We start from the raw sequence: 26,439 nt of genomic DNA, 5'->3' as shown, positions 1-26,439 counted from the left end.
AGAGCGACAACAGTAACGGATTGAATTTGTTATATTTGGCCGAAAGTATATTTTCAATTCGTTTCGTTTCGATGACTCGCTCGATTCTTCGTATCAAGTTCAATCGATATACAGTTAGTTCTCGTAGTAATTTTCGCACATAGAAAGACTATTTTTATTGAAACAAAGGAAATACGACAACACGTTTATTTCGTAACGTATAAAGCACTGATGAAACAGCCACAACATCTCCAAGTATCCAACGTCGAGATTCACATAACGGTAAAAATGAACAATGGCGTATCTGGAGTACGAGGGAACGGAATAAGGACGGATAATCGATATTGGCGTTTCTAGTTACTCCGTGAAATTCCGACGATTCTTGCCGAGGCTTAGCGCATTCAACGCATTTAGAGATTGAAATACTATCCGCGACTCAATTACGCGATGTTTATAAACGCGTGTAGCGTAGAGGATCAGTCCCAAAGGAATCCACCGGCTTCTGTTACTAAACTTCCACAACTATGCCCCGTCTTTGATGTCTCTGAGAGTCTCCGCTTTGTCTTGCGTGTTTCCACCCTTTACTTTGTCTTTGGCGAAGATGCCCGCGTGTCCCAACGAGTCTCTACTTATCGCTTTACACACACACACACACACACACACACACACACACACGCACACACACACGCACGCATATCCAAGAAAATACTGCAGAAACACCTACTTTCGAAAATTACATATTACTCGGGTGGCTGAAGATAATTAGATCGCAGAAGAGCTTCAAAGAGAGTAATGTGAAAGTACAGGCAAAGCCGCGTTGCGTTTCATTTCCACATCTGCGTTTTGCGTCAGGTGAAATCACACTGGGCCCTGTGATGGGTCCATTGCCGGTCCATTTTAAAATTGACTTGCCTGGCTTATCAACCCATTGCCAGTAGCTGGTCCATCGCGTGTACAATGGACAGTCATCCAGCGACCTCGTTTTCCCTTTGCGTATCCACGAAAAGTATCCACGGCAATGTTTCTTCCACCACCACCACCCCCGCCCGTTCCCATACAATTCCACTCTCCTCTCCTCTCTTCGAGTGGAAATAGCCGCATATGATACTTCCAAACGACTCTGTCCATGAGCAGAACCCTTTATGACCCTTTATCCCTTCTACGAACTATGGTTAGATATTACGGCGAAATTACAGATACTCACGGAGGATGGAGATCAAAGGGATTATCCTTGAGTTTATTATGGTTATCCCGAAGAAACTTGGAGAGCAAGTTGAGAAGACAATTTTCTTGCGAGGGAAAATTGTGTAGCATATTTAGCGGAATTAAGTAGCTCGTTAAAGCCCTGTTACTCAAAGAGTAATCGTTCCTGGTATCTATCGGGTCGTTAGGAAATTTCGTAGAATTAATAGCTCGTACAGCATTTTCATTAAACGTAGTTTATATAACATTTTATCGATATAACGTTTTACGAAATATCCATCGTTTCTTCTAGCAACTCTCTGCTATTTATCGGGTCGCTTCGCTGTAACTTTTCCGCGAGAGTTTCCCTTTTTCACGGCGATAAATTCTCTCGAGAAGCTTTTAAGGCTGCAGGCTTTTAGAATAGGCGTTTAATTAGTTTACATTAAAATAAAGGACACCGGAGTAAACGATAACGAAGTTACGATACGTTTTCCGAATAGGACCGCCGATAAGCGTTTAATATTCTACTCGAGACGTTGCGTCTTTCGCTTTCTATCAAGGTGGAGAATACGTTCATCTTGGTCGACCAAACAAAACATCGTCTTTTTTATTCTCTTTAATCGCCGCGTTCCTATCTATTCGAGGTCGGCACATCGTCACAGTAAACTGCGGATGTTTATGAAAATTTATAGACAATTAGGTGCCCCCGATAGAGCTTAGATAGGAAGATCGTGGTCGTCGTGTTGCAAATAATTTTCGCAAACTCGCTCCGTGTACTTTACACGCTAACATATAGTTATCGTACGACTAAAAATTTCCATTTCGTCGGTTATCTTCTTGACGACCGATTGTTTCGTTCGGCATATACCAGCGAGCATTCCGATACTTACGAACAGCTTTGTACATGTATTGCTGCTCTCCGATTTCCCGAGAACTTTAACGCGCACTTTCCTGCACCGCGTCTTAACTCAACTCCTCGACATTATGATAACGAAGCGAAATTGCAGAAAGCTCTCGAAACGGGAAACTTGTCCGCGCGTTAAACAGCGCTAATTCCCACGAAAATCGCGTTTCAACGGTCTTACGGTATATCAGGTTGGTAGAGAAACGAAGAGGAAGAGGGCGCGATCGAAAATACACTCGGGAAGGCCAGAGGAGAAGTAATATCACCGGTAGCGCCATTACCGGTGTACGGCCACACACGGCAAAAGCGGTGAGCTCTCTCCCGTAGTACACACGGGCGCTTACATAAAACGAACCCGCGAGCCTCAACACGCGCGCTCCTGGTCCGTGCTGCTCGTTAAAAAACTCTCCCGCCTTATATACATATCGGAACGGCAGAACGGTTCACAGAAAAGCTCCTACGCCGCCTTTGTAGACCCGCAGTCGCGGCTCGCGTGAAACGCTCTGTATGTACAAGCTCCGCTTCCCGCTGCGCCCGGTGCTACTGAACTCCGCTAAGGGAAACGCTCTTCGAAACTTTCTGTATTTTCATGCAAATTCTCTCCCGTTCGCCCACGTTTTTTTCCTCTCTCTCTCTCTCTCTCTCTCTCTCCCCCTCCTCCTTTCCCTGCCCCTCTTCCCTTTACACGCCTCTCTTCGGTGTACGCGAAACCCAACGCGTTGTTCCTTGTCCTTTCCACCCCTTCGCCTCGAGATACTATCCTCGTTTTCTGTCCTTTTATCTTTATATTATACATACGTACATTCCCGTTATTTATAGTATACAGAGCGTCTGAAACAGTCGAGGTCAATCTTTAGGAGCGTGTAAAACTCTCTTCGCTATGTGCGAGACCCAATGTCGTTCCTTTCCACCTCCTCTCACCTCATCCCTACTTCACGATACCATTCTCGTTTCTCGTTTCTATTCCTGTTTCTCTTTTTATCACTGTATTATACATACAGTGTTACTGACAACTTGACGTTTCCTTGTTCATACCTTCCACGATTTCATGGAAATCTGTCTCTTTAGAGAGAGGCGACGGAGTCGGTTTTTTTCGGTTTGCATGGTTGAATAATTAGTAGTCGCCGTACGTATTCCGGGCCCCTTTTTCGTATGCTGCACGACCAGTTCGGAACCACGAAACCTCCGGTGCACGGAATGTATTTTCTACGATTTTCCCCGTTTTTCGATAGCCGTCGTTTAACCACGCCGTGTTCGGACGACACGAATGTCGTCACTGGCTGCGATCTCGTGCGCTGTCCTCTGCTCGATGCTGCCTGAATGCGAATTACCGTTTAGTATACATCGGCGAGTGGCGAGCCTGGAGACCTGAGCAGCTTCCGTGATCCTGATTGGACGAGCGGATTGAATGTGTATCTTGATCGAACGAAGGGAGGAATTCAATTGTTTCGTAGAATTTAGTTTAGTTACGAGGAATTTAAGTTTATTTTTATATCCGTGCGTTGGTTTCGGGCAATTGCGAGATTTTGATATCTATATTACCTCGTTGGAAATTAATCGGCGTTAATCTTGTTGGAAATTGGGAAATTTGACGACCGAAACGATAAGGTTAAGGTTAAGGATGGTTTGCTAGAAATTTGCTAAAAAGCGTAAACTCCTCGCTGTCTGCGCTTCGAACGTCGAAAGAAACGAGCAGCGAGAATCAAATCGCTGAAAACGTAGAATCGCGGAAAGCGCAACGCTCGATAAATATTTAGTATTTACTTTGCTTATAGAAGAAAGTTGTGGAGAAAAGGGAAAAGAAGATTCCGATTTTGACGCGCAAAGGCGAATCGGCTCTCATCTTTACCTGTAAACACTTGGAAAGTCTGGCACGTCGAAGCGCGGTCGTGAATAACACGTTTCTTCCTCCGAAAGAGGATTACGGGTTTTCCTAGCTCGTAAAGATTTCGGGCCTCGACTCGCACAGCCTGTCACTTGGCGTGTTCCCTGGGAGAATCGTAGAACTGACGATTTAAAGGGAACGTTCTCGCTCTGGATTAGGAACGACCAGGTTACCGCCTTCGAGAATAGCGTTGTGTGTCTTCAGCGTCGAAAAAGAATTAATCGGACAAAGTGTTTGAATAGACGAGGCTTAAATCCCTACGAGAACGAATAAGTCCCTGTCAAAACACGATTGAAATCGTGAAAGGCTGTCACCGCAGGATTTTCGACGCGTTGATGGTTTTCTCGCCTATTTCCGGTGCCTTCTTATACTTGCAAATCGGGACACGACAGCTCCTCCTCGTCCAACCTAACCGAGGTAAAAAAAAAAACAAGGACTAGAAGGACTATCGAATTCTCAACATCTTTAAAGTTGGATACATTAACATCGGGAAAGGATAATTGCTCCTTATCTTTCTCGTCAAAACGATGCATTCGAATTTTCGCTCTAATCGTTTCGGTCGGTGTATCTGGATCTCACTGTATACGTCGTATGCTTAGAGTCTTCGAAAGTCGTATATAAAACGAAGAAAATTATATAAATAAATATATATATATGTATGTGTATAGTTATATAAGATAAAATATAAATTCTGTCAGTACGTCGATAATTTGCTGAAAAAATAGCTACCTATTCGAAAGGAAAATTCGATTATGTCTTAATATCAGCCTCTTCTTTCAGCGTTGTCTTATCGACGCGATAAATCTGACGTTCGAAAATACCCCCCGAACCACTCTGAAATGAAAAAAAATAAACGAGACATCGCTACGTAGATGCTACAAGTTATATTTAGTATAATCGCACGACGCGATGGTACACACGCGATAAAGTTTAAACCGGTGATCCTTGAATGATTTCAATCGACCGTGTACGCTACAAACGATACCGTGTCGAAGCCAAAACAAGCACCTACCGCGATTACGATTCCCGGCATACCTTGTCACACCCAGCCGCAAAACATGGTACTCCGGCCTCGCAAATAATTCCCTTTCGCGATAGCCATCCGAGCAAATTGTTACACGATAAAATCACCGACTAAAATAAAACTGTAAAATCACCTGGCAAAGCAAATATGTAAATATGAGAGAGAAGAATCGATGAAAATTTTCAGAATATTTTATATAATCCGTACAATATGAACGTTGAAATTGCCTACGATATGGCATAGATGTTGGAATGCTTTCGCGAGTCGGTGTAAATGTCGAGACACTCACTGATCGTATTAATGCATCGAATCGTGGCTAGGGAAGAGCAAAAGGAACGGAAAACGGAAAGACACGACGTGCGTTGGAAACATCGGTGGACGACGTTCGTTTTATCCTATATACCGGATCCAGCATCGGATCCAGAGGATTGTTCCGTGGACCGATCGTGTCCTGTCCGATGTCGGTACCCCGCCGTGCCTTGGTGGCTGCCACGCAAGCGATAGGTATCTCGTAACCGAGGATAAATTGGCATTATTTATATGCCCGTCACGCGCTTCATTGTCTCGTAGCTGGCTCGAGTAGCTCGTTCGCGATGCCGCAATAAAATAATAAAACCGTCCGTCTCTCTGCTTTCATCTTCTTGCCTCGTTTCTCTTTCCTCTAAAACTCGCAGTAAAGAGCGTAAAGAGCGCAGCACGAGCAGCTTCGCCTGCAAATACGTGACTATTTTAATTTCATCAACGTACACGCGCGCATACGCGTACACGTCGATCGTCGAATTTTTGTTTCGTCTGCTTGCGAAACAGACAAACTGCGCGATCCTTTAGGCAACGTTCGAATAGAATTCTGACAGTGGCTCGGTTCCAACGAGTCTGCCACACTGGCGGACGAGAGAATTTCATTTTCAAGTTGATACAAAGGTAACAAGGCGTCGTTAGCAGCTTTGAGCTCGTTACCGTGGCGGTGTATCACAGAAGAAATTTCAGTAACGTGTACAACGTTCTTTGCACGAATTGGCTGCTGCCGGTCTGGATCCGTGAAACCACGGGGGTGGCTCTCTCGCGACGTGCTCTTTCCTTATACTCGTAATATCCTCGCGGGCCGCCGTAAATGAGAGCGCACGATTTATGGCGAGGGCTTTTTAAGTCGTACGCCCGGAACCCGGCTGTATTTCCCTCTTTTTTCTCTCCTTCTTTTTCTCCCCGAGCGAATGATAAATTAATTCTACCCCTAGCCGCGAGCGTAGCCCGGCCAAAAAGATTCCTCTCGCTCGACGAGCCCTCCTTCGAAGATTTATCGCGCGCGACCGAGCCCCCGGCGAGGAAAAATTATAATTCCGACGAGACGTCCAGCCAGGAACAAAGTGTCGCGAAACGCGCCGGAGCTGGACCAAGTTTTCGAACATTCTTAACTCCTTCGTGTTTATGAGATGTCCCGCGACCAGAGTCGTTTATGGCAAGCTTTGCGTCGCATATTTCGCGTGTTTCTTCTTTCTGGCAAGACGCAACCGTCTTTTTGTCGGCTTCTGCAGCTACGTTTCTCTCTCGTAGTAGCAAATTTTTCTAGCCGCATTAGGAAGATAATCGAAAGCTTAAAGCCGATTGAGATAGTCGAAAACTGTCAGCGGAGGGTTCCCCGATTCTATCGCAGAGCGAATTTCGACAGGTGCGGCTGTGTTTTATGGCCTGCGTCTAAAAGGTCCGGACTTACTTAGCCTTATGGTCCTCGTTTGTTGGAACAGCCGGACAAGGTACTTTAAAAAGTCATTATTTTGTTCTTTTCTCTTACGCGGAACAACGTTTAATTCGTCTCTCGTATTCTTCTTCCACGCTGATCTCGAGTATTTGATCTTTCCACGTCTAAAACGTTCGAAAGACGATCAATCCTATCGAGCATTCGCTTCCAACTGCCATTCCAATAATACTGCGACTTAAACACAGGAGACGTCTCGTTGAAAACGATCCACGAACTTGAGATTACATCCAGAGATATCTCATTCGCCGATACGGATGGGTTAAGACGTATATACGTATAATCGTTGCGAGAAAACGGGAACGCGGAAAGCAGGAAGTCGGGGAATGGGAGAAAAAGGAGGAAGAGGGAGCGAGAGGTAGCGACAGGGAGGACCCGTAGCTAACGCGGCGTAAAATCCAGCGGGCACGCGCCATTTCACTTGGCCCACGGCGGCTCCTTTCCCATCGGTGCCGCGCTGCTTCCAGCGTCCGCTACGCTTCTTCTTCCTCTTCGAGCTCTCTAACCTCTGTTCTTCGCTGTGTCCCGTCGCGTCGCCCGAGGTCATCGATTCTCCGGCAGCCGACCCGGTTGCTTTACGCTCGTCACGAGAAATTCGCCACACGATCGGCCCAGCTTTTCGCCCGAATGCTCCGTGAAAAATCGCGTTGCTCGCTTTTTATCAGCTCCCTTTGCTCGATCGACACGGTGACAATTGTGGCTGTGTTCCGGTGTTTGTTGACGCTTTCCATTGGTTCGACTCGTTCGGACCGACGATCGGTTCGATCGTTGCTTAGGGTTTTAGGCTACGCTGTTTGGATCTGTTTGTGGATCCGTGGTCGACATATTTTTCGGGTTTGCAAACATGGTTTCGAGAACGGATCTTCGTGGTCGTTCGATAGAGAAATAACCGCGGTGCAAATACGTCTGGATTTTTATGCAGCGAATCAAATCGAGACAGTGTTTTCGACGATCGAGTATCGTTAAGTTTATGCTTCGTAGAATTCGTGTAAATTCACTCAAACGTTCGGAAATAAGTAAGCACGTTTGTCTCAAGATGAGTAAAATTGGAAGAATCTCATTTTTATCTACTTGTTACGTCCATTTTAACCGTCAGAGATTTATTTTAGCGTTACCATTAAACAGACTAGATAAACGTTAATTCCTCTGAAAATATGCAATCTTTCCAGCAAAGGGATATCCTCCACGGAAATACGATATTTAATCGAATTTACTCGAACACGACCGCGAACACAGTGCAAATAATTATCATAATCATCGCAGCCCTTGGAAAACTTACGACATCCGTGCTCGTTGTTTTCCCGATTTACGACGTCTGCGCGCGTGCCGGATATTCCATTGTTTCGCGAGGGTTCAACGAAGGTGTCTCGATAAATTTTATAAACTTGCACCTCGTCTACATCCCTCCACCATAACACTCTTGCATTATAGCCTCTCCGACTCACGCTCGATAACAAAACTTTAAAACACCAGCTTCGGTAATTACAACAAATTATCCAACAGACCAAGAACAAACCAATTAAACGGCGAATAAAGATAAAAAAAAAAAAAACAAATATCGTAGAAAAATGGAAGAAAATACAGACGAGAGGAGTTGCAAACTTCCAAGACGCGAGCTGCCGTCGATTCTGCCTAAAAGTGTACCGTGTACGAAAATCGAGCCGAAGGGCTACGAAAATCGCTGGAAATAAGTACGTGCAGGGTCTCCGCCCTTTGCTAATACAACGGGGGAGCAACGAACTTCTCCGACTACGGAGCTCCGGTACACGGCTAAACGCGTCAATCGATGCTCAGTTTCGAAGCCGGTGCAACGAAATCGTTCGCACGTAAGCGGTAGCGCTTGGTCTCGTTATAGAAATAATACGCGCGCGTACGATGTCGTTTGAATTTTCGAGATCGCGAGTGTCTGTATCGCGTGCTGTACCCATGGCATTGTACCGGGATAAATTCGTTCCCTGTTTGTCCTCGTTCCTTTCGAATCTTCGTTCCCCTCTCCGTCTCTCTCTCTCTCTCTCTCTTTCTCTCTCTTTGAGACGCGTTCTAAAGAGCTCGGAACGACGGTGATTCGTTCGACCAGCTCGTGACGCGGGAATAAAACAGGGTACGCCCGTAAAATCCTTTATATGCCACCGAAATCGTTAATAGACTCGCTGCTGCTTGTAACAATGAGCGTGTAACCGGTCGAGTTCCGCGGACTTGTCACGGCCTACGCCAGTGGGCGCGATAAATTCTCCTTCTTTTCACTCTCTCTCGCTTCTTCCTCGTCGTTCTCCTCTGTCCTTTTTTCCGTCGTTCTTTTTTCACTGCTTTCTTTCTCTTTAGGTTCCTCAACCCTCTCTCTTCTGTTCTACGTCGACGTTGTTCGTACCTTCGAGAGTTCTCTCGCCACACGGTTACCGGAGAGAGGAGGGTCGAGGTGTGAACGAAGAACCACAAGTGCCCTGGAAAGTGCCAGCCCTCCGCTACCCCCTGGTAACCCAATCCCCCTCCAGGACTTGGCCGGTTACGGACGAGTTTTACACGGTTACGCATTTTCCTCCCACGTCGTTAGCGATGGACGCGAACGTGCTCTGGGTTTAGACCCTGCGCGGACGTGGAATGCCACGTTCACATTTCCCAGTGACTTTGCTTGCATTTCGCTGCTCGGCATTGATAACGACACAATTTAAAAAATGTAAATTTAGAGGAGTGGCTTTCGAAGATTTGCAAAGAGACGTTCTTTTGACGCAAGATACGCCACTGTTCGCGAGAGCCCTGCAACTTTCCACTTGTAGCGTCGCCAAACAACCGAAGATGAGACGCGCGTAGTAGAATCGAAGAGTTTGCTAAAAGCTGAGTCGGTCGGTCTTACGTCGTTGTAACTTGTTGTTATTCGTCGTTATAAATGAACGAGAAGTTTAATCAGCGCCCAAGTATAGATCGAAATATGGTAAATACCCGTTGCCCTGCTAGACGTAACTTCGATTACCGATCGAGCACGGATCGGATAAACAATTTCCCTTCTGGGAACAAACGCCTACGTTCATTCTCGTTACGAACCTAATACATACAAAGAGGTAGGAGGAGCACGAGTCTATGAGATTTAAGAGACTCTCAGTCCATGGTAGCAGTGCACCTACCGATTACGAAATCACCAAGACCCGTTCGATGATGCATGATAAGTGTTTCTATTAGAAAACGCACAACTCTCTCAGCCGCCTTTTAAAAAGGCGTGCCACGAAAAAGGGTGGCCGAATCGCGTGGAACGAAAGATATGGAAAAGGCGTAGGTATACGATAAAGTACGACTGTTTGAATCGATCGGTAACAAGGTAATTTACAAGAATATAGTATACACGCGCTACTGAATTACGATAATTACAACTGAGAATATCAAAGTTACTTGGACAAACGTCTTTCGTCGAGTACAAGTTACGTCGTCGTAGAAAACTAAGGCCATCGAGTTGTCAGTGTACGCGATACGTTTCACTGCTTATCGCGTCGCCGATAACGAGCCGGATAGTCTATTTTCCGACGTAGATCGCTTAATAATCGAATTTGGCGAATTACACGGCAAATTACTTAACTCGACTCGAATAACCCTACCTTAGCGGTGGAGCGATGGAAACCGACGCGTTGGAAAATAAATCGCGCGATAGACGAACGTACACGAATAGTCCCGGGGTGATTTACTAACGATAATTCCGGGGAAACGGACGGATTAACGCCGCCGATTCGGTGGATTTATCGGTCGACCGATGAAATTTATTAGCCACGTCGGTGGGATCCTTTTCTAGGAGAGAGGATCCGCGATACACGTAGATACCGTTAATTAAAGAAGATTATATCCGCGCTTTCGATCATCCCGATGAACAAGGCTAAGAGAAATAATCTGAGGAGAGACGAGAGAGAGAGAGAGAGAGAGAAAGAGAGAGAGAGAGAAAGCTGGTTGTCGAATACGCTGTGCAAACCTAACAGACACGCCCTCGAACGATCGAAACGCTCGTTCGTCGGCCATCATCGCGGCCCTGGTCGAAAGGTTCAGCGATTTATGCGCGCGTATACACACTGATCTACTCGCCGTGGTAATACACGTGTGTTATAAACGCGCGTGCACGCGTTCCAACCTCGTCTATCTATTGATTCCGCGACCAAGAGCGGCTTTATACAGCTATCCTTCGTACGACTTAATTGGGCAACGGTGAACAGCGATCGAGGCTGAGTCACGAGACGCGGCTAGTCGCGATTAATGATGCGCTTTGAAACACTTTGAATAGATTCGAATATATGAAAGTATAATGCTGTTCATAAGTATCTGGACTTATATTTTTATATTCTTGTTATACTTTCGAAATTCTAATCGAGAAATATCTCTTTACCGTCTCTGCTGACCGAGATCAAATACTCTTCTAGGAATATATCTGTTGTTGCAGCTTAGCGATTCTGGATACTCAGACTTTTCGATATCTTAGCGAACGAAGGATTTACATCGTTAATTTTGGCCACCTAGAGAGTGCCGTGAGTAATCTCGAAGATCTTGGAAATCTGACAAATCTCGACGAAATCTTTACAAATAGCCGATATCTTGGATCTTCGACGTCTTACGTTATGAAAGCATAAAAATTGAAAGGTACCTGCCGTACAAGATAACGAATGCCTGTCGAGCTTTCGAAACTTTCCAGACTTTCGTCAAACGTTCGAGATTCGTCAAACGTTCGAAGACTCGAGACACCTAATCGAGCCACAAGGTTCACAAGCGAAATGATCTTCCACGATATGGAACGAACGTTCGCGGTATCGGCAGCCTGATTCGAAATTAAGATTCGAACATCGTTCGCGATCATGGAGTCGTTCGTTTTCTCCGACTCGGCGCGCGCAAGGGGGCAGCGTCCTCTTTCTCGGTAATATTTTGCATTCCTAAGGGTCAGCGGAGGTGGAGAAGCTTGCGTGGCTCGGTGGCCCCATACGATATTCGAGGTTCGATTTACTACGCTATGAAACTCGAGACACGCCTTTCGAACGGGTGTTCATTAGTCATCCGCGTCAGAAGGATCGGAGGATCTCGAGTTTGCAAGTATAATAAACGCGAACAACGTCGCCCGGCGATAAAGTACGATAATTACGGAGCCAGTTGCCGAAGCCCTTCGAAAATTTTCGCGGACCTCGTCGTTCCGGCTCGTTCGGCTCGTTTGGTTTGTCATCGGTTGTTTCGTCGTTGATTCGAAACTTTCCATCGATCCATCTTCGTCTTCCTTTGCTTCTTCTTCTCTTACGTCCTGTTCGTTCCTTTTTTCCTGGTCGTCTTATCGTCGCCAACCTTTCGTCAACTTAATCTACCCGGACCGAAAGCTCGCACTACTCGATCGCGAACGTGACGAACCTAATCTCGTTCAGAGATCGTTCTCCACACTGGGACGAGGTACCGCAGGTACACGCGGTTCGGAAACGAGTGGGCGAGCGGAGTTCGATAAACATCGACAAACGGACTTCCAGATTTCCCGCGATCGTTGCAGCAGGTAAACGTTCTGGAATGTCGACTGCTCGTGTCCCCGCAAACAAATCGAACAGCGTTTTCAATCCGTCACGGATTTTAGAACTTTCGATAGATTCTTGTACTCGTAGATTCGTCATCTCTTAATTGGTCGGTATGACCACGCGTAAGGTACAAACTGCGAGACTAGTTTACTTTGGAACGTGTTATTCGCGGAGAATATAGATCAGTTGGAAAGATGTGATAAATTTGATCGAACAGATTGAAAATAAGCAATTAATAATTAGTGAAGAGAATTACTTCTAAACGAGAAATACTTATTCTAGAAAAATAAAATGTGTATTTACGAAGTGTATTTATCAACGTTTATAAACCGATAGAACCTCGATCAACTTCTGTATTACAACTATTCCGAACGAACTTCTCCGACTTTATTTCGTCCAGGAGATTAGTCAAAGAATTACAAGATAAGGAAACTCTAACACCAACCGAAGAACGTTTTAAATTCTCAAACCAGCCTAACCTACATTTCCCAACGAAATGCTTAATCCAGCTAATCGATCGCGTCTGGTTCAAACAAATTCACGAGTCACCGTGGCTCTTTGATCCCATACAGATCGGCTTCACCTCGCCGGCAGTACTCGAACGGACCGATTGATCGCTTAGAAAGCGTCGTTAGTCGTTCAAAAGTATGGCGAATAGGTGCGACGAGAAGCGAAGGAACGTGTGTCGTTTCATCTGGAATTCAGCCCGCGTGGTAAAGCGCGTCTCTCTTTGTTGGATTTCGTGGACGTTGCAGAAGAACTCGTTTGCGATATAACACAGCGAATCGAATCGTGTCGTAATGCCGCGAATTGCGGCATGCAGTTAGGGCGGGTGAACGTTCGGCTTGGTTATCGAGCGTAATTGGAAAATGACTAATACCGATACCGGCGCGCAAACAATTTGCGCAACCGGCATACAAAAAACGACTTCGGTCAATTTCCATTCCTTTTTTGGCTATCAACTGGTCTGGTTCGCGAGGCTCGCTCGCCTATAATCTCGTTCTATGGCGTTTCACCTGGCGTTCGCGAAACGTCCGTCGGAATTGGCCGCCCCGCAGCTCTTAATTAGCCTCGTCGTCATCGTCCACTGACTCCTTGATTGACTCGCCCGTTCAAATTGTCGTTTGTACGCTGGAAGATAATTAGACGAACGAGTATTCAAATTATACACCGTGTTACTTAATATTCTTGGTTTTAATCGAGCGCTCCCTGTCACTTCTTTTTCCTAGTTGTTTATACGAAATGTTGAACTCGTTGCAAACGTCGTGGAATATCGATCTGTCCAGGTACTTTGTAATTCCAGAGTTGTTTGATTAACTAAGCGTTTAAAATTCTGAAAAACTGGACGAACGTTATTGCTTCTGAGACACGAGTCATTTATGAAACACGAAGATTGTAACTTGTTGGCAGAAAAATCGATTATTTTGCATTTCCAATGCCATTCCGTCATTATCGTATTAACAAGCAGCTTGTAAAGTCGTTTACCGCTACAATCGCTATGGAGGTTTATGTAAATCTATATTTTTCCCAAGACAGTCGGAGAAACACAACCCAGATATCAATTTTTTTCATTCTCTAGTTGCTGTAACGAGCATTTGGCTTCCAATGTTTTCGCTGATTTCGCTTTCGGATATGGATTTTCGGATATCGTATTCGAATTTTTAGTATGCCTTTCGAAGGTAAAACGTATACGCTTCTGCCACCTGTAAATAATTTATACGATATTCCTCGAATATTGACAAAGTCAGTAATAAGTGGCGGTAAAAGGAGAAGAAATTTATTATTTAATTAAATGGTTGGCGTCCCGCGATCGAACGAGTACCATATAAACGAAAGTTCGTATCGACTCGTATCCATTTCGTACGCTGTCTTGTTAATACTGAAACTTCTCTGCAACATCCAACTCGAAGAACACGACTCCTGCTCGACTCGCAACATCCTCTTCGTCCTTCCATCTTTAAATACGAGAAAGAGGAGGGGGTCGGTCGATCGGAGTCCGCGCTGCATAAAAATCACCAGGCCAGAGATTGGTTTCAGGGAAGCGAGCCACCACGACAGCCCCGGTATTTGCTTAACAACCGGTTTACGTTCTGGTCCCGGTTAGATCGTCGCGCGATGAGCAGCAAGGGGTCACGATGAGAACCGCTGGCGTATCGGTCGTCATAAGTCACTCAGCGTGTGGTATACAAGGTACACGGGCCCGTAAGTTAGTACGTAGGACCCACGGGCCTACTCTCTTCTTTCTTTCTTTCTTTCTTTCTTTCTTTCTTTCTCTCTTTCTCCAGCCTCTCCCCACGGTTTCCTCCTTTTTAGCCCTTTTCCATTTCTCTACCCGTCTCCGTCGTTCCATCTAAACGCCTCGCTTCCTCTACGACGTCGATCGTTCGCCTTCACGGCCACCTCGATCCGGGCAAACGCTCTCTCCAGACACTCCCAGGCTGTCCAGGACATCGCGTCGTATCCCGCTGGGTCTCGCGTCAGATCTAAGTGGTTCCTCTCGTACGTTCTCTGACTGATCCCCGTGTACCCTTGATCCAAGCTACGGGCATCGAATTCGCCTCCGCTGCCTGCACGGAGATGGAAAACGCCGATAATTGATTCCAGGCCTGGTCGTGTGTACAGGCTACCATCGAGGAGAATCAACGAGCTGGTTCTGCCTAGAGAAACCTGGACTCTGTACGCGTAGACAGGGGCTGAGAGAGCGCATAAAGCTACTACGTCCTAGCCGAACGATCGGGAATTTTTGTCCATGTTCTATATGTTTCTTCGAAAAGTTGCCGGTTGCCGTCGAATGTTTCTCCTTTTATGTTTTTTTTCGCGTTTTCGCTACCGGTAACGAAAATTCCCTCTTTTCGTCGCATAGTTGTACCGTTCCACTGTCACTGATCGTTTTACGTCGCATCTACGGGCGAACAACTTGTTGCGAGGAAGAAACGTCTCTACTGGTCGATGTTTGTTGGATACCGTTTAGAACGTGTCGCAACAGCAGGCAACAAAACGTACGTGGATGTCGCTTCAGCGAAAATGCAGCTTCCCTCTGAATACGTCGGTTGTTACAGCGTGGGCAAAACATTGCTACAAGATAACGTCTGTTGGATATTCTTTGAAACATACGGCAACAGCGGCCAACAACGAGGGTCCTCGGTGAGAACACAGCTTAAGGTAGAACGAGGCGAGTCGTTGGTCGAACGAACGCAGTGGAAAAGACGCGAGCTGGGGCGTGAGTCGGTTACCTATCCAATTCGGATGTCCGACTCGAAGAGAAGCTGGTTGCGTCGAATACGCATAAATAACAGTCGGTTAATTGGTACCCATCTCGTGTACTTTTCAGTTATCACGAGTGTCATAAGCGACTGTTCGCTGTCTGATTTCGAAAAGACATTTGCCCGGTCATTGTCGGTTCGATTAATGGGCGGTCGGTTGATCGGTCGACGCGGTCGTGGAAGTACCGGGATAACGTCGATAATTGATTCCCGGAGAGTCTATATCGAGCGTGAAACGGGTGGAATGAGGCCGATACCGGCCGACTCCGTTAATCCAACAAATAGAATTCGAGCCACTCCGTGTCCGACGCAGTTAAGCCGACCGTATCCCTTGGCCGCCGTTTCTCTGTAGATACAATAGATCCAGCGAAAGGTTCTTTTCGATTATTTTTTCCTGCCGGCTGTAATCCCCCGTGCACCGTTTACTTTGCATTTAGCGGGAGGAAGTTGGTATTAAACGTGCGGTTAACTTTGGCTTCCCCCGGTTAGACGGTAATACGTTGTCGAACGTGTTCGTTCCTTGTCCCTTTTTCTTCTTTTCTTCTTCTTCTTCTTCTCTTTTCCTATGCCCATTTAGTGCACTTGACGGAAATGATCGGAATACAGTTTAATATTGCATGTTGCGAATTATTTGGTATCGGAGATTGCCGGGAAAGAAGCTGATAAGAACGTTTTTGTCGATTTCTTTGTTTTAACCGCGGTGTATGGCTGAAAAGGAACATATAACCGAGGAATCCCTTGCGTTCAAAGATGTATAGTCGACGAATTTTCGCGAGAACCGAAGCTATAACTACGAAGACAAACGATATTTTAATATCTTTCGATTTATCGATATTCTGACAAGAGCGATACTTTTATAAATTCATGGAGAAATTCTCTTCGATAATAATGTACGTTGTAATAAGTAGACTGTTGCTGTATCTGGAGAGAATGTTTCATAATATGTATAGTATAAGAGCGTGGGCGACAATTCGATCAAGTTGATCGATGAGATCATCCGGGATCTTACGCCACTCTAGTTGCAACCAGCTGAATAATTGATCTCCTCGAGCGAGTAGGTTACAGCCCATAATACGACTTAGGTTATAAATGATCATTGAGATTCCGTGATCAAATGATAATTGATCAAACGAGACAGATAGCTCGCATTTATTACTCTCCTTAGAGGTAACAATACGTCGGCCAGTTGCACTCTACGGTTCGAATTATCGCGCCTTTGCCGTATCCAATCTATTAAAATTCGTTCGTTCGTTTCAGTACTCCCACCGTACTTTTAAACTGTCGCATTTCATAAATATTAATATCAAACAGAAGCGATATCGTTCGCATAAACAATACAACAATATCGTATTCTCATTTTCCAATCTTCCTTGCGTGCAATCACCCCCAATTTTTCATTAATCGACGTTCCGATGATAATCGACTCGCTGATTTAAATATACTCCATAAAATTCCACTAGACGTAAAAATTAAAAAATTATCTTGCGCACGATCCTCGTTCGACCCTTGCACATTTTCAACGCCGTTTCTTTCGCTCCGTCGTCGTCTCCGCATTAAGACGAACGAAGTACCCGATGCTCCAATGATTCTGCGACCTGGATCCTCTGCACCATATCGCCTCGTAATCGTCGATCGTTCCTCGTATCGCGTGAAAATCTTGACTCGGTGTCGTAACTCGAGTATCATCGGTCGCGGCTCGTACAGCGGATCGAATTAACCGTGTGGCCGTCGGTGCGTCGTTCAATTACGTCGTGTCCGAGACACATCCCCCGTTGGTGGTGGCGCGTTTTATGTATCGCGGGTCCCCGGCATAAAAATCATTTATTCGCTCGTTAAAGATTGAACGGGCATCGTCCAGGGCGTTCCTTCGTATGGACGACGGTCAGCGGACACCGTTGAAAGATTTAAGGGCCTCGTAAAGCGCAAAAAGAGGATTTCTGCGCGGAGGCGCCACGGTCGCGTTGGACCCTCTCGTGTTTCCGCTTTTCGAGCCTCGCTTTTTTCGTTGCCGAGGCGTTCGCCGCTACTTAGGTAGACGCGCTTGAAGAACGTTCTATACCTGCGCCACCGCCGGTGTCGCCTAACACTTTATTTCGTGTCTCGTGTTTCCCGGGCAATATTTAATCGATACCACTGCGATAGAAAATGCAACCTCGAAGAATTCCGACCGTATACGCGAGGATTTTTAATTCTTCGTGAAACATATATCGAGAATTTATAGTTCGGGCATATTTCGTACGATTTAACGTTGGCAAATTCGTATTTCGAAATAAAACCAGATCTTTCGAGCAGCGAGGCGAATCGTGGTTACAATTTCTTGCGTGGAAAATGAGACTTTTCTACGTAACCCTCTCTAGACAAATATAGTCTTCCCCATCGTGTAGTAAAATTTACGGTGGAAATTGAAGTTGGATATTTATCTTTATCGAAAATGTCTCAAATATTTGACTCGACAAACAATTACGTAAATATAATGGTATCGGTATGGCGGTATTTCCACATTCCATAATTTCCAATTCGTTTAGCTTGTCAACGATCCAGTTTACGAAACAACCTACGAAAGCTTAATACCTATCGACGTTCCTATCACATCGTACAATCTTCGTTCAAAAATAACTTTGAAAATTTAAAAATTTTTTCACTAAAAATAAGATTTCTCTCCGACGAAATTCGACTGTACGAATTCCGTTATGAATTCTGGATGGAATATTTCTTTACTCGATAATTATTTCGTCCAAAAGTTTCCAACGCGGAGCTATTAATTTACTGACAGATAAGTTAATGGATATCCTCCAGACGGAGATGTTGAACGGTGTAGCAGATTTTGTGGAAGAAATGGCACGAGTCACGACGTTTTCGTCTCCGAAAATAGAATCCGCAGCAGCGGATCTGGCATTCGGCCCCGGACCATCTGTGGGATCGATTCCGCGAGACAGCCAGCGAGAGAATGACCCGATCCGCTCCTCTTGTATCTCCTTTATCCGCTTCCGGTCTTAATGACACTCCGCCACTGAAATATCGAACTGGGTCGTTCTTATCTAGCTGTCCTCTCTATCACATGTAGCCGTAAATTCCACAAATCGTACGCATAAATAAAATGCCATAGAACCTTCCGACACGCGTGGTCGTGCCTCCTACTCTCGAACGAGCCTAGAGAAATGGAATTGAAAAGTATCTAATCCCTTCCGCCACGAAGACATATTGCCTCGTTTGAGAAATCATCAATTTTTAAATATCTGCAAACCTAATTTATTTCTAAACCTAAGCTATTTAGTAAGATGTATATCGTAGTTAGATCGCAGATACTTATGCAAATTCGTACTTTTACGAACGCAACGAGAAATACAGGAAAACAGAGGTTCGTTTTACCCGTTAGATAATATAGATAATTTGTTTGTTTTACTTTGCAATGACGTCTCTATGCAACACGTAACGATGGCACGTTTTTAACCAGCGGTATATAAAAACATTTGACTGTTAGGAAGAGGAAGAATTGGTTTAGTAATCGATAATCTTCTACCTCGATTTCCTCGAAAATCTCCTTCCCTCGGCTATCTCGCTCTTCTACCAAACTAGCGATATCGTTCCTCGCTAAGTACGTACTACCGAGCCACCCACGTAAACTTCACACGCAAAAATACCTTCGACAAGTAGCGAACTAAAAAAACAGAGTAAGTTCTATTAGGATTTACAAGCAGACGCATCGAACGGACACCACTCGAGCGATCCATCGTTAAACGAACCGCTAGGTACACACTCGAGCCGATCGGTCAGCTCGTTACAGGAGGATCCATCATTCGCCATGCTCGATCGCATCGTCGAGCTGTAATGTTTTACGATGCTGTTTGACTATCCCATTCACGAGTAGCAGAACGTTCTCTTTGACACGATTGTTTTGACTGGTCGTGAATACGGAACGCTCGACGAACCTCCGCCCACGCCTTTTCCACTCCTCGCCATTTTCTCTCCCTTTTCGACCCTCCGCAACCCCCTCGCAACCGCGTCCTCCATGACGGTCGGTCCGAGTTCTCCCTTTTTCCACGACGAGAGAGACGGGAGAAGCTGGCTTCCGCTTGCCACTCGAGTCAGACGATCGCGTCTGTCCGATGCTACAGAGGAAGCACGGACGTCTATTCATCGAACGATCGACGACGATAGACGTTGCATTGCGCCGTGGCGCCCATTGGAATATGAAAATACTCCCACGAATTAAAATAACACTGGCGCGCACGGTACGCCCTGCGATCTTAAATAATTCATGGGATTTTTTCACGCGCCAAGGCTCGAGGAACGCCCCGCGTGTTCGCTCGCGATCGAGCCGAGACTGTCTTCGGCTTGGTATGCACATACATACAGCGCACGCTGTATGCGGTAAGTTCTCGGTACTTTTCCGCGCGATAATTTGCCAACTAGTAACATTAGCGAATTGACAAGTTACGACAAGGGATAATTTACCAACTAATAATATTAATGAATCGACAAGTTGAGAATGGGATAATCGAATGACTCGTAGTTCATACAATTTGTTTTGGAAAATTTTATTTGGTACATTATCGACTTTATCGCTGCTAGACAAGCAAATTTATGACTCGCGACTCTCGTCGAATTTTACTAACGAAATTAATTCAATTGTACGACACGGTTGTATCCCATAAATATCGTCACGAAAGATGTCGATGAAGTATCGACACTCCCGTTAAACCGTTATTTTAGAAGAAATGGCTCGCTATGGGAAAAAGTTTCTTTTAAGGATATCGGGTATAAGGCGTGCTGGAATGTTCATAGATCATACGTTGACATTCCACTTAAATCAAACAAGTATATTATATCAGACAGGCCAATCTGTGGAAAACTCCATCTTGCTGGTAACCCTGCTATGACAGGACGGTTCCGCTCTAATGCGCTTAGTAAATTGAAAGAAAATTAAATTGATATCTGTATAATTTGTGTGACTTTAAATTAGTATAATTTTTAACGAAAACTCAATTTCTCATAGTGAAAAAAACAAACTAGTAAATTAGCTGGCATTTTTGTTTGTACCGTCGAATTTTATACATTTCCCCCCTTAATGATTCTTTCGTGCAACGAGTAATTTTTGTACACTTTCGTACTAATTTTAACGTTCCATATGCAGATATGTTTAACACTTCATAGATAAATTGCTTCGTTCGTATATAAATCTAGTTTTCAAGGAATCTGAGAAAAAACTCCTAATGTATGTCTTTCTAATGGTAACTAGATAGCGGTATTGCCGTTAGTAATTTAGTAATAGTAAACTGTAAGGCAAATTGTAAAGAACAGTGTTTGTAACAGTCTTTTCCTTATTTTCCAATTTACAGAATCGATAAATGTATTACATCTTACAAATGGTTGGTGCATGCCCTCATCGCGAAAAGTCTTAATATGCCCTTTATCATCCCACGGACAAGAATTGGCTGGCGCGCGATTAATCAGTCCGCGGTATCAGGAAGCAGAAAGTGAAACTGCACGGGTCCGGCCGATTATTAACGAAGCCTATCGATAACCGTATCGCGGGCCATTTGTCAGCTGGTGGCCAAAAAAGCCCGGCTGCCCCGTCGTGAGCGGTTCTCACACGCGATGCAGGTCGCTAAATAATTCCGAACCGTTAATTAAACCGCGAGTTTCACGCCGGTAACGGCGCGAATGACGCTCGCCTGTATCGTAAATTAGGGTACACGCGAACGATTCTTTAACCCGCGTGGAAACGGGTACGCCATCGACGCGGATAACGAGCGATCCACGTCGAAACGCGGATCAACAAGCTGGATTCCGGTCGCGTAACACGCGCGTATCTAATTGGAGGACGGTTTACACGGAAATTCTCGTGGCTGATCGTCCGACGCCAATAAATAACGGGGCAGACGCGCGTTTCACGGGTGCGAGAACAGGCGTCGTACACGCGATGGAAATCGAAGAGGGACAAGTACGCTGGAAAGGACGAAGAAGAAGAAGAAGAAGAAGAAAGAGAAGAAGGATTCTTTTTCCATCGTGCAAACAGAAATTCAAAGTGGAAGATCTTAGGAGGATTTACGAGTGGGCGCCGGTTGCGCGGTAGTCGCTCGGCTATCTCCAACCTAATCTCGATCCGCGTAAATCATCGATACCGCGTTTCGAGTCATGGCGCTCTTTCTCTCCCTTTTTGCTTCGTTTCTCTTCGCGGCCCAACGCTGTTCGTGTAAATCATACGAAACGTAGCCGCTCATTAAACCGCGCTGTACAACTGTACATTATCGCGGCTTCGAGTAGTACTTTCTCCGCGGTGGCTCTCATCTTATCTTTATTTATCTCGTCTCTGACTCGCAACCGCGTATGTACATAGTTTGTACCTGTAAATACACGCTTCGTGTAATACGCTGTGCAATAACGATTTTCGATCTTGGCGCGATGAACTCGCGGCATTAACCGGCTGTTACGGGACCGAACCTTTGAAATAATCATTATCACTGTTCGAACCGAGTCGTTATCGAGTAATCGTTCTTAATGATCTTTCGGGTTTACGCGAATTTCCGCAAGCGAATCGCCCAGAAGCCGTCGTACCGAGCAACGCTATAAATTACGGTGCATAGAAGAACGACCGAATAAAAGAACTGCGAACATTATTTTCCTCGAACTTTTCTCGAGGTTCGCGATTGTCGTTTATACTATCTGCTTGCGATAAATAAATTTAGAAAAATAAGATATATTTTTGCGATACCGTATATCGTATGCGGCAACTCGGACGATTATGGAACGCGCCAATGATTTTTTCGCTGGTCGGTTGTTTTCATCTCGACAAAAATGCGACAGCTTAAACCAGAAACCGGTTAAAACGAGACCGGATAACGGAAGTCTACCGTGAACCAAGTCGAGCGGAAACTACGTCGTTTGGGGCTACCCGTGTTAGATTTTGCGTTAAAATCTGTCCGTGGATAAGAAGGTTATCCCTTGTTCGATCGCGCGATCTCTTGACCAGGGACCATCCGCTTCTTGAATCAATTGTTCCGGATTCTTCACGGGGGAAAAATCCGACCACCGGCGTGAAACGTCGTACGCCCACGCCGGCGATCATTTTCCAACACGCGGAGAAGTCGGGCGAGCTCCGATCCGTTGCGAGGATATGCACCAAGGCAAATCGGCTTGTAACTTATAATTCCTAACGGCTCGCGAGGACCGACCAGATGCGTTTCGCTCGATAGCCGCCTCGCTGTCTATTCCCGAAGACCATCCTACGGAGGACCGTAGAAACGTGCTTCGAGAATAGATGCTCCAACTCGATAAGCAGTCGTTCGTTGTTCGGTTCTAGATACCACACGTTTCTCTCGGGCTTTGCGTTAATCGATCTAAGTGTATCGGGTTTCGGAAAAATTCGTTCTCTTCAAATACGACGGTCTTGTATCATATAAATATTACGTTGCAATGCAACATACAGAAACATGCGAAACATAGAATGATTTTTCGTTGTGAATATCAAATTGGTTGGGCTGCTTGTAGCTCGTATAGCTTGCGATGTAATTTAATTGAATTTAATTTCTTGTAACGATCCTTTGAATATCTTGGATACATGTCGAAAACGCCGACTATTCGATAGTAATCTTAATTCTAGAAAAGAGAACGGAATTGTCTGCGTGAAATTAGAAAACATTTTGTTTTGTAACGACAAAAATATTAGAAAGATATATTTTATTTCATTTACGTATCGTCAAAGACAGGATAATTATTCGTACCAGCTGATATTATCCACTGTTAGTTATCAGAGTTGCAATTCATTTTTCTTATATCACTATCGATATCACCGTATCGTAGAAACGCGTAAATTCGATGATATATCCACCTAACGACCGCTATTTACCAAATTGCACTTATACAAGCCAAACAAGAGCACACACAACCCGTGAAATAGATAGTTTCTCCGAGCGAGTCCGATCGTTCGCAGACAGAAAACAGCAATGAATTATCTTAATCCGCCGATACGTCGCTTGTAAATGAAATCAGGATATCTGTTCCCAGGGAAAACCCTGCGGCACAGTGGTCGTCTCGGCTAGATATCGTGTACGATAACCCAGTCGTCAACAGTTTCGTTTCGTTCCAGCGAACGCCAGCGAATGCATATTAGAAAGCTAAGTCTCCGGCATTTCCTGTTCCTTAAACGTCGAATCTCGAGAAGAATGAAAAACGGAGAAAAAAATAGAAGAAAAATAAGCGATCGACGAAGACGAAAAAGTCGTAGGACCCCCCATCGAAACAGATACTTCACTAGAGACAGAGACAGAGACAGAGACAGAGAGAGAGAGAGAGAGAGAGAGAGAGGGAGACATCGTACGTAATACGAGAGTATCGACGCGTTTCTCTTAATATACGCGACGATATACCGCGTGAAACGAGCGTGGAAGACGGGCGTAGCGTGGAACCAGGGTGCTCGGTTACGAAGAGATCTGACACGTCGGTAAATTTCCCGCTGATCACCGGCCGCGACTTTACGGCAAACGAAACAGGCCCCCACGTCCCCCGGTGTACCGTAATATTCTGTCGAATTTACGGGGAGAAGTACGTTACGACTTTATTATGGACGCGGGCCTGGTAACCCGTGCCACACCAACAGCGCCCACCGTCTTTCCCGTCACCTTTACTTTTTACTCTCCTCTTACTACTCTAATCGTTGTTCTCCGATGTATCTTCGTGAATCTCGAATTTTTATTCACGCTCGAAAGCTGAGGGAACTGAGCGCAGCTATCATGGAAAAAGAATTTGTGACCGTCGATAGTTGGAGCGTGCCAGTAGGCGGATGTTTTGGGGATGATGAGGAACATTTAAGCTGTCGATGTTGGATCTCGTTTGCGAGTTAACGCCACGACGATTGCCTAATTATGGAAATAATTTTCACTGTCGTATCGTCAGGAATTTAGAAAATACGATTTAGAAAGCTTTAACTTTTGGTAGAACAGAGTTTGTAAAAGTACTTGGGAAAACGATGGTTAGTGGAAATGCCTATTTGAACAGAGCAAGTAAATAGTTTATCGGTCTTTCGTAGGAACTGGAAGTATCAAAGATCTTTGCAAATAAACGAACAGTGTCAATTACGTATCGTTCTATCTACCCTGAGTCACAGAGGTATTCATAACCTTCTATCGTCAACTATACGATAGTTCGGTAAATATACACCGCTCTTGGAACATCCTATTATACGTATCCCGAGAAAGAAAACATCGATCGCATAATGTCAATATGTTCGTGACTCACCGAGAATCGAGTCTCTAAAGATCTCGAGTAATTCTTAAACTTGCATATTGCGAAACATGAAAGTTTTCCTTGCTAGATAGTCGATTATAATCGATAAATTTTCATTGCAAAGGCTACCGATTAACTTGCGAACTAACGCTATTTTGTCGATGGTCGAATAGTCGAGTAATCGACAACACGCGTCAGACTTTCCACGATAAATCTGATTTTCTAAAAAATTCGCTTTCTTTGCTCGTATCGTTCTTCCAGCGACACTAACGACACGTAGGAATTGAAAGAGTTACGTTAGTACAAATCGTGACTAGAAGTACCGCGTATGCTTATTTTTCGAGCAACTAGTCGCAACGGTTGATAGCTAATATCAGTGAGAGCGCGTTTACCGGCACGACCATAGGAAACAACATTTTCAATGTCTAACAAACGATCGGAGATAAGCATCGTTATTAGTGGCGATACAATTGCCATTTGGCTGGAGGATCGAACGCAAAAATCCGACTCACCGTTGACCAGAATTTTACAAGCAGCCACATTTCAGCCAATATATTGCTCGGCGACGGTGTTTACGGTTTCCACGCTGAATACTTTCTGTTACAAAATAACGCGTTTCGTCGAAACACCGTGGCCCATTTGACGTCAAACGAGCTCTACTTCATTGGTATGCGAGAACACGCTGTTCCCGCGAATATCCTCGGAATATTTCGCGTTTTTCGGATGTCACTCGGAACCAAGTCGACGCGATCGTTTTTAATCCGCCTGCTGCTACTTTTGATAGCCGTAGCCTCGCTTTTTATCGTTTCGATATGAACGACAAAATAAAATTCCGACCATGAAACTCTCGCGTCGCGTTCCTCAACTATTCGGTTACTTCGGGTATTTGTCCATTGAGAAGAATTCTAAAAGGAACGAACGATATAAAACGTAGCTGTATACGGTTCTTACAACTACTAGCTATTCAGGAAGAGTCTAAACGATTCGAGAGTGAAAAGCCGGCGTTTCCATTGCGTAGTAAAAAAGTGAGAAGACAGGGCGAAATTAAATTGGCTCGTTCCCAACGGCGACGGGCAGCCGCGCGATCAGCTTCTTTGCATAAAAATGGCCGCGAATTAAAGCTCCTTTGAAACTCGAACTTTCGCTAGAGCGTGAATAGCCGCATTGAGCGACAGCTTGGTTCCACGGGTCTGACAAGCGAGAGGGTGGTCGTGGCCGATTCGAATAATTTCACCCGACATTTGTACCGTGTGCACGTCCACGCGTTCAAGTCTCCGAATATGAAATTTTCGTGGCCGCGTTGGACGCGGGCGCCGTCAGCCACCGCTGCAACGTGACGCAACGCAACGTATCGCGATGATCCGATTCCATTCGATTCGATTCGAATTTCATCGTGTAGCCGAACGAATCGCGAAACGAGTGGACACACGCGCGAGGTGTCCGCTTGGCGTACGGTGCGCGTATATCGAACGAAACGGATGCGCTGGTTAAGAAGACACGAGAGGAGAGCGCGAAAGAGCAGAGAGCTATCCAAGTCTCGAGGAAATCTGACTCCTCGTAGGCGGCTTTGCGGTGCTAAGACGTCGCCTACCTGTGGCCTGTGGCATTTATTAAATCTTATTCTGGCATCTCCTCCCTTTCTTCCTCGTCTCGGGTTACCCCGAGGGATGTATCCACGCGACATTCTCAAGAACGTTTCTACTAGGTC

The 26,439-nt window shown here is 45.2% G+C and overlaps 1 protein-coding gene across 3 annotated transcripts in view; it reads left to right on the top strand.

Annotated features, from left to right (window-relative positions):
* LOC126866795 (frizzled-2-like) overlaps positions 1-26,439 on the top strand; it is a 128,152-nt gene that overhangs the window by 42,076 nt on the left and 59,637 nt on the right. Inside the window, exon 2 of one of the 3 annotated variants that reach the window (XM_050620754.1) lies at positions 14,281-14,433. The exons of the other annotated variants lie outside the window; for them this stretch is intronic. The gene's annotated coding sequence lies outside the window, so the exon portion shown is untranslated. The remainder of the gene's footprint in view (positions 1-14,280; positions 14,434-26,439) is intronic. 3 annotated transcript variants of the gene reach the window in all.

The sequence above is a fragment of the Bombus huntii genome, chromosome 6 (genome assembly GCF_024542735.1).
Source record: "Bombus huntii isolate Logan2020A chromosome 6, iyBomHunt1.1, whole genome shotgun sequence".
NCBI lineage: Eukaryota > Metazoa > Arthropoda > Insecta > Hymenoptera > Apidae > Bombus > Bombus huntii.
This window is presented reverse-complemented; position numbering and strand designations above follow the sequence as displayed.